This window comes from Schistocerca americana, chromosome 5 (assembly GCF_021461395.2).
Source record: "Schistocerca americana isolate TAMUIC-IGC-003095 chromosome 5, iqSchAmer2.1, whole genome shotgun sequence".
Taxonomy (NCBI): Eukaryota; Metazoa; Arthropoda; class Insecta; order Orthoptera; family Acrididae; genus Schistocerca; species Schistocerca americana.
The window spans coordinates 624,318,436-624,334,017 of record NC_060123.1 but is presented as its reverse complement, the minus strand read 5'-3'; positions in this window follow the sequence as shown (position 1 = coordinate 624,334,017).

The following is a 15,582-nucleotide window of genomic DNA, read 5'->3' as shown; positions in this document are numbered from 1 at the left end:
ACTTTAAACTTGACCGATGTGAAAGTTATTGTTGTACAACATTTATGATCAAAATTGAATCCAGTACTGCCAATACAATATTGCTTCATAGAACTAACAAACTTCTATATCATTCTTCACACATCGTAAATGCATACTGCTTTGTTTACTCCGCGCTAATGATGTAATTTTAGTTCAAAAAAAAATTTTCCAATCATTGGGCTAAAGTTACCCGCAAAGGGCCAAAGTAATCCCAGCTTTCGGAAGCAAACGAAATTTTACTTTACTTTGGAAAACAATGTACCAGGAGAAATACAAAATTAAATCTGTAGGTGATGTGCGGTTCTAGATATTGCGAAATTCGGTACACAGAACTGCCACCTCTTGCAGCAACGATCATTGCCGTGGCTGCCGACTGACGGCGATCCAGTTTCTCGGCGACTCATGATCGGCTGTTTCCGATGGGTGAGATATTTGGAGAATGTGGTGGGCGAGGCACCGGTCGAACACTCACTGTATCAGAAGTGTAACGACTGCTGTCCAAATTAGTGACAGTACGAACCGGAGGTGATCGTTTCGTTTTGTATCCAATATGTTGTATGTCTTGGTCATTGGCTTTTCACTGATTTAAAGCTATTTCTACAGAAACGTAAGTTATTGAGGTGACAATTCGGGTGAATCAGAATTAAGTTATCTCTCTCTAACGAACCAACGGAAACCACATTTCACTAACACCAAAGCATAAAATAATGTCTCCGAACAGCTTCTCATTTTCTGTCGGTGGTGTTCGGTTTTATCCCGTATTTTAATATTTCAATACATTTTGGGTAATTATCTTACAGTATAATGACACACTTGTGGTTTTCTTTTTTGTTTCTTGTGGGGTTAATGGAATTCCTGTCAACGCGAGGTCATCTTTTTCATATGTCGTAGATCTTTTCGCAGACGGCCAATCGAACACGAGCAGATGGCAGCCACACTGTCAAGATTATCTCTTTTTTTTTTTTAAACAATACAAAATTACTGAACTGTTATCTACTTGAAGCAAACTTTGTAACGCAAGTAAAAAAAATAATTCTTGAGGGTATTTTTGTCTTGTCTTTGGAGCTTCAAAAGTGCGTGCTTTTTTCACTAGACGCGTTTCGCTTTATTGAGGTAAAGCATCATCAGTGGTGGTAATTTCCGCTTGATTCCTCGCCTGCATCGAGAAATGCAATCTGCTAGCACATCGTTAATATTCTTCTTCTTTAGACAGATTGTTGTACTCTAATTTTTAGTTGCTCTGCAGAAGTATGCATTTTAATTGCATCACACAGCACACTTATTCGTACGCCACTGGTGCGCATGTGCAAAACATAAACAATGCATAGTTCTCCAGAGCAACTAAAAATTAGACTATAGTTATCAGTGTCTAAAAAAGAAAAACGTCAACGATGTTCACGAGGTCCCGGGTTCGATTCCCGGCCGGCTGCGGATTTTCTCTGCCCGGTGGCTGGCTGTGTTATCCTCATCATTTCATCATCATCATCATTCGTGACAGTGGCTAGATTGGACTGTTTAAGAACTTGGACTGCGAAGAAGTTGGGACTTTGTACTGGCGCTGGTGACCGCGCAGTTGAGCGGTCCACGAACTAGACATCATCATCATTATCATCATCACCATCATCATCAACGATGTAGCAGCAGGCGGCATTTCCCGGTGTAGGCAGCAAAACAAGCGGAAATCATCACCGCTGGTGTTGCTTTCCCTCAATAACGCGTCTAGTGAAAAGCACGCACTTTTGCAGCTGCAACGACAGAACGAAATATCCTCAAGAACTGTAAAGCAACTACGGACAATATGGCCACACAAACGAAAAAAACAAAAATTGTATTTGTCTGTCACTAAATGCATTTCATGTTTCTACTGCATTAATCCTTACTCATGAAGAACAAAAATATGCATAGAAGCAAGTGTTTAAATAGTGGTTCTAGATGAATTATACAAAAGCGAATATGTTGAAAAGCTATTTCTTCTTTTCTGAAGCGATTAACTTATGGAATTGAAATTTATGCTTGAGAATTTCATAAAGAAGTAGAAATTACGCGTGAATAAATGGATTGTTTGAATTTCTGCATACACATAATATAGCGTAGGTATTTATTGTAGAAATAATGGAGAGTTGTCTTTGACCGTATAACAGTGAGACATTTTAAGGCAAGAGTGTTAAACTTCCAGCAATGTCTTCGATCTTCTGCATCTACGAACCTGTTAAAACAGAAAGGGAAATAACTTTATTTTTTTACCAAACAGTCTTAATGAATTTAATGCCGAAGAGACATTTTACATTACCTTGTTTTCTTTGCTCCGACGTGTTGAATGACTTCGAGTCTCCACATACTCGAGTATGCGAAAATATATGAATACAGTTTAAAGAACAATATTTGTACGACGGATGGGAACATCAAAGTTTATGACGACTTTCCATTTTTGGGTTATATTTTCCTGTAGTTAGTTTCGGTTTCTTCGTCGGTTTTAAACATATTAAATTCACTCCAGTTGGTTGCTCTCTATTCCTTTCTCTTAATTTCAATATTTTCGCTGTATCCTCTGGATGCTACGATTATGATTCTCAACAATATCAGCGCATTCGCTATTCATTCCTTGTAGTGGGCAGAACTGGATTATTCCGTAAATGTGCACTGTGTACCATACGGCTCCTCCAACCGTATAACTAGAGCAAAAACGGCAGATAAGTTATAGGGAAAAAACTGATAATTACTATCTTCCTGGCCAATACAGTGATACTTCTGTAATAGTTCAATCTGTTAGCCAGATGCCGGCCGGAGTGGCTGAGCGGTTCTAGGCGTTACAGTCAGGAACCGCGCGACCGCTGCGGTTGCAGGTTCGAATGCTCCCTCGGGCATGGATGTGTGTGATGTCCTTAGGTTAGTTAGGTTTAAGTAGTTCTAAGTTCTAGGGGACTGATGACCTCAGAAGTTAAGTTCCATAGTGCTCAGAGCCATCTGAACCATTTTTTGTTAGCCAATTTCAATGTTAACTCTTATTAATGCATGCTTCGCTGAAACTTTTTGTTTGCACCGATTAGGAATAGTCATTCTGTAGCATGGGATTCTTCTGGCGTCAGAATGGTGCTTCGTGTGAAGGTGTATGTTGAACGGTCAACTGTTACAACTGGTACAGTACGTAGTCGGAGTCTATAATTTACAAGGTAGAGCCTGGTCATCCTTCTGTTGCACTTGTTTCAATAGTTGCAAAAAGAAACTGCTTCTTTGATTAAGTAGTAAAAGTGGTAGCGAACTCCTGTATTACGGATCCAGAGTAAATACCATGATGAAGCACCAGCCGTTATTGTACGGTTCAGAGCAAATGTGTGTGTGGCAGATAGTTGAATCCATGGTAAACATGCGTAAAAGGGAACGATAATTAATCGGGGGTTCCCTGGAGTCATGAAACAACGTCTACAACCAGCGACACTTTGTCTGCATGTAACAGGTCGACAGATAAGCTGAAACTTTGTCGTATACTTCTCCATATAAAATATCAGTGGTCGCAGGACGCAGAACAGAGAGCAAGAAAGAACTACAGAAATTGATGGACAATGAACGGTTGCTGATCTGGGACTGAATGGAAGTCAAGGAATGAAAACAAGGGTCAATGTGGTGCTATAGTAAGACCTGAACACACATTAAACGAGTTTAGGGAGTATCATGTCAGGAGGAGCAACTGTGTCAGTGGAATTGGAAACAAATCCTCAGCCGTTTCTTCGTAGGTGCTTAAGAATATTACACAAATCAGAACACTAGCTAAATATCAGTAAGAACAAACAGTTTTAAATGCAATTTTGGAATGAGCTCCAGGAGGTTAAACAGTTGTAGCAAAGACCGTGGAGTAATTTAATTAACCTTGTTTTGCCTAAAGGGTCGGCGCGAAGTAGTGGGAAGTTTGCGACACCACGACCGTCGGATTCTTCAATACTCCTACCTGACTTTTTATTTTTGTCAGTTTGCAATTCTACAAGTCTCACTTGAGCTTCTCATTCTCTCGTTTTATTCTACATAATTATGATTCTAACCTCGGAAAGGGCACGTTGAAACTTTTACTATGCAGTATGGTGCAGTCTCGGAGGCGCATAAACGAGAATTTCAAGCTAGACCAATAGCCCTCCGGCATAGCTCCTTAGAACTTCGCCGAGAGTTGTTACGAAAATAAAGACAACGCAGCAGTAATAACGCCAAGACTTCCTCTGTAAGCTTATTCTGAACATTTTGGAAAACGCAATAAGAACAGCAGAGTAACCCCGCCATCGTGCGCCAGAACAAGGAGCGATTTCGCCGGCTGCCGTCTCCTCTTCTACATGGTGCAGCGCTCAAATCTCGACAAATGAAAGTTTTTTAAGTAAATTAATTAAAACAAAGTAAAAATGAAAGTTAAAATTCCTTTACATATAAGTAGTGGTATCTTTTAAGGGTAACATTACTCAATGTAACCCCCTTCAGTGGCAACGACCGCCTCAATCTTCTCGTAAAGCGACGCACGCACTCTTAAACAGCGCTGCCCATAGTCGCGAATGCTGCTTCGATAGCGGTGCGTAGAAATGAGACATTAAGGTGCCTCGTCTTTCTGGTAACTCTTACGATTACACTCCAAACATAGTGGCCGGCCGTGGTTGCCGAGCGGTTCTAAGCGCTTCAGTCCGGAACCGCGCGACTGCAAGTTCGAATCATACCTCGGGCATGGATGTGTGTGATGTCCTTAGGTTAGTTAGGTTTAAGTAGTTCTAAATTCTAGGGAACTGATGACCCCAGATGTTAAGTCCCATAGTGCTCAGAGCCATTTTTGAACCAACAATGTAGTCATGGGGGGATTAAATCCGGGCTATTCGGAGGCAAGAACCCCTTTAACCGGAACACGTCAACGTTATACGAGAACCAGTATTGGACTAAATGGGTCGTATGAGGTTCTTCTGTGCTGTCCGACGCATTTTTTGCTCGGTTACATTCAATACTGACGGCAGTTTCCTCAGCATTTGCCCCGGGTCCTCCGAAATCAGCGCATGTGCCTTTTCGGTGACTGCCGCAGTTCGCTAAACGTGTTTCCTCGAATGAAGTTTCCTTGCCGGGTTAGCGGAACCTTCCCCAGACTTCTCCGAAGCACTATACTTGGCCACAATATCGTAAACAGTTTATCTCGGGCACCAGAAGAATCGAACTACACTTCTGGCCCTTAAAATTGCTAAACCACGGAGATGACGTGCTACAGGCGAGAAATTTTATCTGCAGGAAGAAGATGCTGTGATATGCAATTGATTAGCTTTTCAGAGCATTCACACAAGGTTGGCGCCGGTGGCGACACCTACAACGTATTGACATGAGGAAAGTTTCCAACCGATTTCTCATGCACAAACAGCAGTTGACCGGCGTTGCCTGGTGAAACGTTGTTGTGATGCCTCGTGTAAGGAGGACTTTGGTGTCACCGCCAGACACCACACTTGCTAGGTGGTAGCCTTTAAATCGGCCGCGTTCCGTTAGTATACGTCGGATCCGCGTGTCGCCACTATCCGTGATTGCAGACCGAGCGCCGCCACACAGCAGGTCTAGAGAGACTTCCTAGCACTCGCCCAGTTGTACAACCGACTTTGCTAGCGATGGTTCACTGACAAAATACGCTCTCATTTGCCGAGACGATAGTTAGCATAGCCTTCAGCTACGTCATTTGCTACGACCTAGCAAGGCGCCATTATCAGTTGCTATTGATTTTGTGATTAATGTATAGTCAAGAGCGACGTTCACCATTTATGGATTAAAGTTAAGTATTCCACCAGCTACGTCCGTTTTATCTAAATTCTAATTTCCTTGACCTGTTCCAGACCTCACGCCAGCCTGCGTGAGCTAAAACGCGCGCCTTTCGGCTTCCTCTTGTATCCCGGTGTTGGCTCTCCTGCCAACCCACAACAAGGACAAATGCGTACAATCAAGTTTCCGACTTTGACAAAGTTCGGATTGTAGCCTACCGCGATTGCGGTTTATCGTATCACGACATTGTTGCTCGTGTTGGTCGAGATCCAATGACTGTTAGCAGAATATGGAATCGGTGGGTTCAGGAGAGTAATAAGGAACGCCGTGCTGGGTCCCAACGGCCTCGTATCACTAGCAGTCGAGATGACAGGCATCTTATCTGCATGGCTGTAGCGGATCGTGTAGCCACGTCTCGATCCCTGAGTCAACAGATGGGGACCTTTGCGAGACAACAACAATCTGCACGAACAGTTCCATGACGTTTGCAGCAGCATGGACTATCAGCTCGGAGACCGTGGCTGCGGTTACCCTTGACGCTGCGTCACAGACAGGGGCGCCTGAGATGGTGTACTCAATGAGGAACCTGGGTGCACGAATGGCAAAACGTCATTTTACGGATGAATCCAGGTTCTGTTTACAGCATCATGATGGTTGCATCCGTGTTTAGCGACATCGCCGTGAACGCACATTAAAAGAGCGTATTCGTCATCGCCATACTGGCGTATCATCCGGCGTGATGGTATGGGGTGCCACTGGTTACACGTCTCGGTCACCTCTTGTTCGCACTGACGGCACTTTGAACAGTGGACGTTACATTTCAGGTGTGTTACGACCCATGGATCTACCCTTCATTCGATCCCTGCGAAACCGTACATTTCAGCAGGATAATGCACGACCGCATGTTACAGGTCGTGTACGGGCCTTTCTGGATACAGAAAATGTTCGACTGCTGCCCTGGCCAGCACATTCTGCAGATCTCTCACCATTATTGAAAACGTCTGGTCAATGATGGCCGAGCAACTGGCTCGTCACAATACTCCAGTCACTACTCTTGATGAACTGTGGTATCGTGTAGAAGCTGCACGGGCAGCTGTACCTGTACACACCATCCAAACTCTGTTTGGCTCAATGCCCAGGCGTATCAAGGCCGTTATTACGGCCGGAGGTGGTTGTTCTGGGTACTGATTTCTCAGGATCTATGCACCCAAATTGCGTGAAAATGTAATCAGATGTCAGTTCTAGTATAATATATTAGTCCAATGAATACCGTTTTGTCATCTGCATTTCTTCTTGGTGTAGCAATTTTAATGATCAGTAGTGTATTTCAGTGGGCGAACGCCCAACGCGAAGAATTTCGATAATCGCGGCTCTTCGGTTGTACACTGCTCTTGTACGTAACATCTCGACAATTTTGAAGTTCTGATTGTTTACTGGATGCCTACGGCTTTCAAGAACGCCAATCGCTACCTCCAGCGGAGCTATGATATTGACGGAATTTCATACTGAAATTCGTCCGGGTTTAAGCACCGCACCGTTGTAGACGGAGATGTGATCAGCCTTCTGCTCTCCGTGCAGTTGTCAGTTTTCCAGACCTTGGACTTGGAGCCTCGACTTCCCAATCAGCCAGCTCCTCAGTTGGCATTACGAGGCTGGGTGCAACCCCTTCTAGTCCTCCTCCTACCAACGAAAAATCCGTGGGAGTACCGATAAATGAACCTGCGACTATCATATGACAATCTTTCCTATGTACACGAGTAGAAACGCAGTAAGATTGCGCAAATAAACACTGCGTCAAGTTTCCGAAATTTCGTAATAATTTCTTGTAAGAAGGAATAGCAATTATCTGTAGAATACCAAGGTAATATAATTTTAAATATAATGTTTATTAAGGAAGAAGTTTCACGCATGTAATTTTTTTCCGCTTTTGAAACAACCACCAGATGTTGACAGTGAACGGTTCGTTTCTATTTCTAATTGTGCTGTGTAAAATGTGGAAGAATACTTTTACGTTAGTGACGACGTATTATCTTCCTGTGCAGCAATTGGGAATGAGAATTTTTTATCTGATTATTTTACAGTAGTAATGCACGTCAATGTAATATGGCTCAAATGGCTGTGCGCATATGAGACTTAACATCTGAGGTCAGCAGTCACCTAGAACTTAGAACTACTTAAACCTAGCTAACCTAAGGAGATCACACACATCCATTCCCGAGGCAGGATTCGAACCTGCGACCGTAGCAGTCACGCGGTTCCGGAGTGAAGCACCTAGAATCGCTCAGCCACCGCGGCCGGCGTCAATGTGATATACGGAAGTTACAATTTTTATTGTCTTTTTTTTCTTAATTTGAGAGGGTTTATTGAGACGATCTAAACCAGTCTCCTTTAAAGATGATAGTGACTGAGTCGGCAAATAATTTAAAAAAACCATTTTAACTATTTCAGCAATCTGCTTTGTCTCTACACACTGAATGAAAAAAAAATGTACGTCGTGAAATAGCACCAGCAAGAAGAATAACACCAGTAAATTAGAAATGCACAAAAAATGGAAAACAGTAATTACATTTAGTTAATTTTAAAACATCGTTTAACGCACAATTAACCACGTAATCACTAAAGCTCTCAGCACTTTTGAACTTGACGGCCACATTCTCATGGATTGCGGTCTTTAATTATTTCAAAGCTGTGTGCGTTTAAATTACCAACAATTCACTTAATAAAATTGAATTTTGGTGGCAACAATCTGAAAAGAGTACCATCTGCTGAACCATAATCAGTTAATTGATTAACTCCGCAACACAATTTTGACGATCAGAAGTAATTTAACACCTTACGGACTTCAGGCTAGTAAGCAGTATCCTACAATATTTACAGCTTTTGTTGTTGTTAGATATGAGATCGTATTTTTTGCAGCATTTGTGGGAATTTCGAGTTCTACACATTTAAGTGCTCTGAAACATATTAAATCTATTTGAAATATATTGTCAGTTCTTCAGTTGCAGAATTTTACGAGGAGTTATGTGGTGTCACCGCCAGACACCACACTTGCTAGGTGGTAGTTTTATATCGGCCGCGGTCCGGTAGTATACGACGGACCCGCGTGTCGCCACTGTCAGTGATTGCAGACCGAGCGCCGCCACACGGCAGGTCTAGAGAGACTGACTAGCACTCGTCCCAGTAGTACGGACGACTTTGCTAGCGACTACACGGACGAAGACTCTCTCATTTGTCGAGAATATAGTTAGAATAGCCTTCAGCTAAGTGAATTGCTACGACCTAGCAAGGCGCCATCACCAAGTTATATTGACATGATAATACTGTATCAACAAGACCAATGTTCACCAATTGTGGATTAAAGTTAAGTATTCCAGCAGCTACGTACTTTTCTTTATAGCATTCATTACGTATCCTGTTTCAGACCTCACGCCAGCCTGCGTGAGCTTATAGCCTGCATTTCGGCTTCCTCAAACAACACGGTGTTGGCACTTCTGCCGACACTTCAAGTTAAATGCTGTATATCTTTAGAGCTATTTATATAACACGTGGGCAGTTAGTCACACATCTTCGGTTGTGCACACATCTTGTACTTTGAAACACAAGAAAATCTTTTACTATGGCAAGTGTGAAACTTGCAACTGAACTGAATTTTTTTAATGCCTTAATTATACTACACGTCGTGAAAATGGATATTTGTGTTAGTTTCGAATAGGTTCTATTTTAAAATGTGTTTAACTTGTAATTGTTCTTTTAATAATCTCGAGGTTCTCTAATAACAAAGTAGTCTGAAGGCATCCGTGAACAGCGTCAGAATGTCTGTCGCTGGAGCTTCACACTTTGTTGCAGGGTAGCTTGTATTGGGCAATACTTGTTACGAAAAAAAGTCGATACGCTGCACCGATTCTGTGTTAATTAGCATTTAAAGTAGCCAAACAGGCCGCTACATACCCAAGTTCAAGCGGCGCGGCAAATACACGTAGCGTCAATTGTTTTCATAGCATGGATGATAGCACACGATGCTGCTCAGCCTTTTGGCCCGTGTTCGAGTCTTACTAAAGTCCCATATCCAATTTTTGTTTCGCTTTCTTGTTCGGTGTTAAGAAAACAAACGTAGAACACTTTTGGGGTCTCCGTTTCTTGCGAAACCCAACGGCCTTATTGCTCAACTCCATTGCTAATTAACTCCGAAACGGCGCAACGTATCGAATTTTTTCGTAACAGTTATTTCTCAGAACAACCTATCCTGCAGTACCACTACAGACTGTTTCTGAGCCTCCTGTTTACGTCGAGTGTCCCTCCTAAGAGCCGTCATGCATGCTTTCAATGATGCTTCGGCACACATTTGGGATTCCTTTATTGAAATGTGCATATGGAGTCAGCCCAAACAAAAGCTGCTCACCGCGTGTAATCATTCTACGACCGGCTTCGACGGAAAACATCGGTTTATTTCCCGTTAGAAATAAAATGATTCTTAAAGCGAAATTTTAGACGGAGCCGATCCAAATTAGGCTAGTGCAACATTTGTTTTATGTGTGTATATTAACGGGGACAGTAAAACGCGAAGAATAGCTAGTACTCCAGCAGCGAATCGCCTGCCGTCCTGCCTCACACGGACTGCTTCCACCACGCAGCAGCGATGCTCAGCTGCTGTTGGAGTACTGGCTATTTTTCGTGTTTTCTGATCCCTGTTGACACGTATCAATGAAACAGACATCGCAGTAGACTAATTAGGGATTATAAATATCTGTTTTTATTATAAGATAATGTAACCTTTCTTGCTTAATAGTTCTGTGGCCATAGCATACAAAGGGGCTACACCTGCAGTATGGATGTCTCAGAGGAAACTGATCGGAAAGTTCTGTTTTCTTTGACATACTGTTTTGTGGAATATTGTGTAGAGGTATGAGAAGTGTGGCAAATATGGTTTACATAGTAGATCTACAGTGCCACGTCGTAACCACAATCCCAAACAAGAGTCGTCAATGACGTACTAATCTCATCACTGAAAGCTGTTTATTAAGAAAACTAATGTACAGCCAACACAGAATTCAAGTCGTGGACGGAGCGTGCTGTTATTTATACAAAGATCGATTACTGTAGAATATACAAACATAATAAATTTCAAGAACCTTCCAGAAATGATAAATACGAAATATCAAATAATTTTTAGTGGTTGGGTTTAAACCAGCGACCTGCAGGACACCAAGAAATGACGCTAACCGCTGCGCCATATATCTGCAGCAGAAATGGTTCAAATGGCTCTGAGCACTATTGCACTTAACTTCTAAGGTCATGAGTCCCCTAGAACTTGGAACTACTTAAACCTAACTAACCTAAAGACATCACACACATCCATGCCCGACGCAGGATTCGAACCTGCGACCGTAACGGCCGCGCGGTTCCACACTGTAGCGCCTAGAACCGCTCGGCGATCCCGGCCGGCTATCTGCAGCAGAACTCGCTAAATTGCTTCCTCTCTTTTGGAAACAGCGGCCCGTTGTTCAGACGTTCTTTTATGATTTATAACAAAACTAAGTGAGAAAATTGTACGTGACAGAAAAAATATCAGATATGAGTGAAGTTCCCAAAAACCCTTGAAGTTTATCTATTACCCAATAAAAGGTGATGAAAACAATTTTTCATTGAGACGCGTAATTATCCGTTGGTAGGCTTGGGTGACCCTAATATTACTAAAATAAATGGGAACTGTTGCCAAATGGGACTCATCTGCCAGTTGACATTTAAAGTGTCCAAGAAGTCCTATCATTCGAGGTCATGAATAATAGATGTGAACCATTTCTTCCACGTCCCCGAAAACTTTAGACTGCCAACTGAGCCCAATTCTAAATGGAGGAACATTCTGCCAAATGAACCACCTTAATGTAACCAACTGCGAACTTTGGAAACCACGGACGACAACATAAACGATCATGTCCTTCGCAGGTTCCAAGACTATACGTCACACACACGAAGCGTAGTTAAACTGTTTCGCCATCTGTTGCAACACACCTCTCTCATGGGCGGAGGAGGGGACACATTATGAGCCAAAACACTATGACAGCCTGCTTAAGAGCAGGGATTATGAGTGGCATGGATTCCTGAAGTCCATGGTAGATTTCCTGAGGCGTGTTGCATCAGATGTCTATACACAAGTCTGGCAATTCCCGAAAATGACGAGCCGGTGTTTTGTGGGAGCCCGATAGTGCCCCACACGTGCTCTATGGGGCTCAGACAAATGAATTTCCTGGACAAGACGTGAACATAACTTCACTACCACACTTCTGAAACCAAAGCACAGCGGGAGTAGAAGGTCAGCAATAATTCTCACGTAATCCACAAGTGATGTTGCTGCATTTCATTACGGTGTGACCAGTCTACCACCCTTCAAAGAGAACTAGCTTTCACCAGAAAGCAGAGAACAGCTCTTTTGGATATTTCTAACATATGATGTTACCAATCTGTTTAATTTTACACTTGGAGGATCCAAAGATACTAAACTGGTGCACCTGCCTAATATCGTGTAGAGCGTCTGCGAGCACGCAGAAGTGCCGCAACGCCATGTGCCATGGACTCAACTCATGCCTGTACTAATGCTGGACGGAACTGACACCACGAATCCTGCAGCATTGTCCATAAATCCGTAAGAGTGCGAGGGGGTGGATATCTCTTCTGAACAGCACGTTGCAAGGCATCTCAGATATGCTCAATAATGTTCATGTCTGGGGAGTCTGCCCCCTGTAGCTGAGTGGTCAGCGCGACAGAATATCAATTCTAAGGGTCCGGGTTCGATTCCCGGCTGGGTCGGAGATTTTCTCCGCTTAGGGACTGGGTGTTGTGTTGTCCTAATCATCATCATCATTTCATCCCCATCGACGCGCAAGTAGCCGAAGTGGCGTCAAATCGAAAGACTTGCACCCGGCGAACGGTCTACCCGACGAGAGGCCCTAGTCACACGACATTTTTTATGTCTGGGGAGTTTCGTGACTAGTGGAAGTGTTTAAACCCAGAAGAGCGTTCCTGGAGGCACTCTGTAGCAATTATGGCCGTGTGGAGTGTTGCACTGTACTGCTGGCATTGTCCAAGTCCGTCGGAATCCACAATGGACATGAATGTGTGCAGGTGATCAGAGAGGGTGGTTACGTACGTATCACCTGTCAGAACCGTATCTAGGCGTGTGAGGGGTCCCATATCACTCCAACTGCACACGCCCCACACCATTACAGAGCCTCCACCAGCTTAAACAGTCGCCTGGTGACATGCTGGGTCCATGAATTCATGAGATTGTCTTCGTACCCGTAAACGTCCATGCGCTCGATACAATTTGAAACGAGAGTCGTCCGACCATGCAACATGTTTCCAGTCATCGACAGTCCAATGTCGATGATGACGGGCCTAGGCGAGGTGTAAAGCTTTTTGTCGTGCAGTCGTCACGGGTACACGAGTGGGTCTGCGGCTCCGAAATCCCATATCGATGATGTTTCGTTGAATGGTCCGCACGCTGATACTTGTTGATGGCTCATCACTGAAATCTGCAGCAGTTTAAGGAAGGGTTGCACTGCCGTCACTTTGAACGATTCCCTTTAGGTGTCGTTGGTCCCGTTCTCGCAGGATCTTTCTCCGGCCGCAGTGATGTCGGGGATTGAATGTTTTACCGGATTCCTGATATTCATGGTACCATACACTCGTGAAACGGTGGTACGGGAGAATCTCCACTTCATCGCTACCTCAGAGATGCTGTGTGCCGTCGCTCGTGCGCCGACTGTAACACGACTTTCAAATTCACTTAAATCCTGATAACCTGTCATTTTAGGAGGAGTAACCGATCTAACAACTGCGCCAGACACTTTTTGTCTTATATAGGCTTTGTCGACAGCAGAGCCGTTTTCTGCCCGTTTGCGTATACTTGTATTTGAATACGCATTTCTACACCGGCTCCCTTGGCGCTGCAGTGTATTGCGTATTTTTCTGTTCTCTTTTGCAGGTTTCCCCCTCCCCACTCATGCAGTGTGTCCAGCGTTAGGCACGCTTAGCTGAAGCATTTAATTACAAACAGGTTATTAAATGAAATTGATTGTAGTAAAAACGACTTATTTTGTGTAGATATTTAGCATTAATTTTGCGTACTTTCACCATGATACAGTTTTATTCTAATTTGATCATAAGATTATAAAAAAAAGAAAGAAAGGAAAGTCTTAGATAGCCGCCACTTGCCCTATTGTGTAAAAGTTAGACTAAATTCTTCATTAGAGACAGTTTCCATTTAAGATTTATACTGACAAAACTGAGGATGCAGCTTTCATGAGTACAGTCATGTACTCTTGAAGATGATAACTGACCAAAAAACGCCAGGAAATTAATAAAACATTGATGGTCCAGGCATACATATCATAAATTATATAAAGACGCAAAGGAATCAATGACATGAATTGTCAGAGGGCGTTGATTGAAATCAGTGAAGAGAGTTGAAACTTTGTGTTGGATGAGGATTCGAACCCGGATCTCCTGCTTACTAGGCAGATGCGCTAACCATTGCGCCTTCCCCTCGCGATGGGTATAACAACTGCGTGGATTAGCCTAGCACGCCTCCCGTCAGACCCAAATTCTCAGCTGTTGTAGTGTCCGCTGCGCGTGTTATGCACACTACTCGCGGCATTTCGACGATTCCAGTGACAGTTCGAGCGTGGTGTGATCAATTGATCGTCCTCGCCTTAATTACATAAGTGCAACTACTGCATCTGCATCTTGTTTTGAGACCACGGCGATTTTGGACAGTCTGAAATGTCCCCTTTTGAAAATTATAAATTACTGTGCTAGTAAACCTCTTACGTTACTTGATTTTCAAACAGCTGAGCAAAACTGAACGTGCTCAGACATTTCTCTCTTTACTTAGTCTGATCATCATTAAACTGACATACAATATTTTTAGCGCAACGTAATCTGACTTTCAATAATGCCTACAAAAGAATGGCCCTGACTAAAAATAACCTATACCTTTCATGAATCACTTACCTCACAAAAATCTTTATTATTGGAACTACTGCAATACAGCGAGCGCCAATACTGCCAGCTAAATGAAAGATTCTAACTACTGAAGGCACCAACTACTGATAGGCATAGTTAGCAAATGAAAGGTTTTGGTAGAGAACAATTTATTTAACTTAATAGTGTTCAAAAGTCATTATATATATATATATATACATATATATATATATATATATATATATATGAATTCATGACATCCACTCACACAAATTTCCTTTCTCTGACGGACACACGTCCAGATCGCCCGCTCTCAAAATTCTGCCATTTCTCTCCCCACATCCACCACTGCTGGCGGCTCACCTCCAACTGCGCAACGCTACGTGCTGTTCACATCCATCTGCCCAACACTACAATAGCAAATATTCCAACAATGCCAACCAGCCACAAACTGCACCCAGCGCAGTCAGTGATTTTCATACAGAGCGCTACGTGGTGTTACCAACATAAAATCCTAAACAGCCTACTTACAAGTCGTTTAATGGCGACAGTATCCGTGGCCTTGTGGGTGTTAGGGTATTCATATTTCACTATCATTAATTTTCTGTTGTTTAATTTTATTTCGCACTCAAGACACATAGTTGAGTTCACTACCTCTGTGTTTAGCACGTCTGTGTCGTTAATACAGGGCGAACTGTTTGCTAGGCCAGATGGAGAAGAGACGCCAGCCGACATGCTCCCCGCTTCACGACAGAAGTGCGCAAGCGCGAGGCATCCCATATAGAGAAGCGTCTCCGGTTTTCCACTAAACTCGTATGGCGTAAGTGG